General features: G+C 34.4%; 1 non-coding gene across 1 annotated transcript; it reads left to right on the forward strand.

Annotated features, from left to right (window-relative positions):
* The first annotated feature begins 778 nt into the window (after nucleotides 1-778).
* Nucleotides 779-886, forward strand: LOC127747349 (small nucleolar RNA R71). The gene has a single exon (XR_008009149.1). It is a non-coding gene; the product is annotated as a small nucleolar RNA R71 (small nucleolar RNA).
* Nucleotides 887-2,669: the final 1,783 nt, after the last annotated feature.

A 2,669-nucleotide genomic window follows, 5' to 3' on the forward strand; every position in this document is an offset into this window, starting at 1 on the left:
TTGTGCATTCGGCCATATTGATTATATCAATGGCCTTGCACTCTCCTTTTGGATTCTCTTCTGTATTGCTTGGGAGAATACTAGAAGGAGTTTCAATGACTTTCTTACTCAGCTGGCCCACTTGTGCCTCCAGATTTCTGATGGAGGATCTTGTTTCACTCATGAAACTGAAAAGTGGCTTTTGACAGATCAGAAACTAGATTGGCTAAATTAGAAGTGTTTTGTTCAGGATTCTCTGTCTGTTGCTGAGAAGATGATGGATATGGCTTGCTATTGCTAAGCCTATTGCGTCCACCGTTGTTAAAGCCTTGTTGAGGCTTTTTTTATCCTTCCATGCGAAATTTGGATGATTTCTCCACGATGAATTATAGGTGTTTCCGTAAGGTGCACCTAAATAATTTACCTCTGCTATTGCAGGGTTCTCAGGATCATAGGCCTCATCTTCAGAAGGCGCCTCTTGAGTACTGTTGGATGCAGCTTGCATTCCATGCAGACTCTAAGAAATCATATTGACTTGCTGGGTCAATAATTTGTTCTGAGCCAATATGGCATTCAGAGTATCAATCTCAAGAACTCCCTTCTTCATGGGCGTCCCATTATTGACAGGATTCCTCTCAGAAGTGTACATGAACTGGTTGTTAGCAACCATGTCAATGAGTTCTTGAGCTTCTGCAGGCATTTTCATTAGGTGTATGGATCCACCTGCAGAAGTATCCAATGACATTTTAGCTAAGTCAGACAGACCATCATAAAAGATATCCAGGATGGTCCATTCTGAAAGCATGTCAGTAGGACACTTTTTGGTCAGTCCTTTGTATCTCTCCCAAGCTTCATAGAGGGATTCACCTTCCTTCTGTCTGAAGGTTTGAACATCCACTCTAAGCTTACTCAGCTTTTGAGGAGGAAAGAACTTGGCTAAGAAAGCCTTGACCAGCTTATCCCATGAGTTCAGGCTATCCTTAGGTTGAGAATCCAACCAGAGTCTAGCTCTGTCTCTTACAGCAAAAGGGAAAAGCATGAGCCTGTAGACTTCAGGATCTACTCCATTAGTCTTTACAGTATCACATATCTGCAAGAATTCAGTTAAGAACTGAAAAGGATCTTCAGATGGAAGTCTATGAAACTTGCAGTTTTGTTGCATTAGAGAAACTGGCTGAGGTTTCAAGAGGGAAAAGTAGTTAGGTGGTTTTGAAAAAGATAAGAAACAAACAAGAAGTTAGTTAGTTGATTGAAAAAGATTTGAAATCAAATTTGAAAAGATAAGAAGATAAGAAGTTGGATAAGATATTTTGAAATCAAATTTTGAAAAAGATAAGATAAAAGATATATTTGAAAAAGAATTAATTTTTAAATTTAAAATTACTTACTTCACTAACAAGAAACTTCAAGATAAGATTCTAGAACTTAAAGATTGAACCTTTCTTAACAAGAAAGTAACAAACTTCAAATTTTTTAATCAATCACATTAATTGTTAGCTAATAAGATATAAAGATAAGAAAAAGATTTTGAAAATATTTTGAAAAAGATTTTTGGAATTTTTTTCGAAAATAATAAAAAAGAAAAAGATATGATTTTTGAAAAAGATTTTAATGAAATTTTGACTTGACTTGTAAGAAACAACTAATTTTAAATATTTTTGACCAAGTCAACCCAAAATTTCGAAAATTTGGAGGGAAATAAGGAAAAGATATTTTTTTGATTTTTGAAATTTTAAAGATGAAAGAGAAAAACATAAAAATGACCCAAAATATGAAAATTTTGGATCAAACACATAATGCATGCAAGAACACTATGAATGTCAAGTTGAACACCAAGAACACTTTGAAGATCATGATGAACATCAAGAACATAATTTTGAAAAATTTTTGATGCAAAGAAAACATGCAAGACACCAAACTTAGAAATTTGTAATGCATGGACTCAAATAAACAAAAAATGCATATGAAAAACAACAAATAACACAAAACAAGAAAACATCAAGATCAAACAAGAAGACTTACCAAGAACAACTTGAAGATCAAGAAGAACACTATGAATGCATGGATTTTTCGAAAAATGCAAGAAAAATTTTTAAAGCATGCAATTGAAAAACATTATTAGAAAAACGAAAAAGAAAAGAAAAATTTTGAAAAAGATATTTTTTTGAAAAAATTTTTTAAAAGAAAATTACCTAATCTGAGCAACAAGATGAACCGTCAGTTGTCCATACTCGAACAATCCCCGGCAACGTCGCCAAAAACATGGTGGACGAAATTGTGATACAAGAGTTCCAGGCACTGTTAGAGAAGCTTTTTCTTTCCACAACTCCGTTCAACTTAACCAGCAAGTGTACTGGGTCATCCAAGTAATACCTTACGTGAGTAAGGGTCGATCCCACAGAGATTGTTGGTATGAAGCAAGCTATGGTCACCTTGTAAATCTCAATTAGGCAGATTAAATTGGTTTATGATGAGTTCGAAAATTAATAATAAATAGAAAATAAAAAGGGATATAAATACTTATGTAAATCAATAGTGGAAATTTCAGATAGGCGTATGGAGATGCTGTGCTCCTCTCGTATCTCTATTTTTTTATTACATTCATCCAATCCTTCCTACTCCTTTCCATGGCAAGCTGTATGTAGGGCATCACCGTTGTCAATGGCTACATCCCATCCTCTCAGTGAAAA

The sequence above is a fragment of the Arachis duranensis genome, chromosome 4 (genome assembly GCF_000817695.3).
Source record: "Arachis duranensis cultivar V14167 chromosome 4, aradu.V14167.gnm2.J7QH, whole genome shotgun sequence".
Lineage (NCBI taxonomy): Eukaryota > Viridiplantae > Streptophyta > Magnoliopsida > Fabales > Fabaceae > Arachis > Arachis duranensis.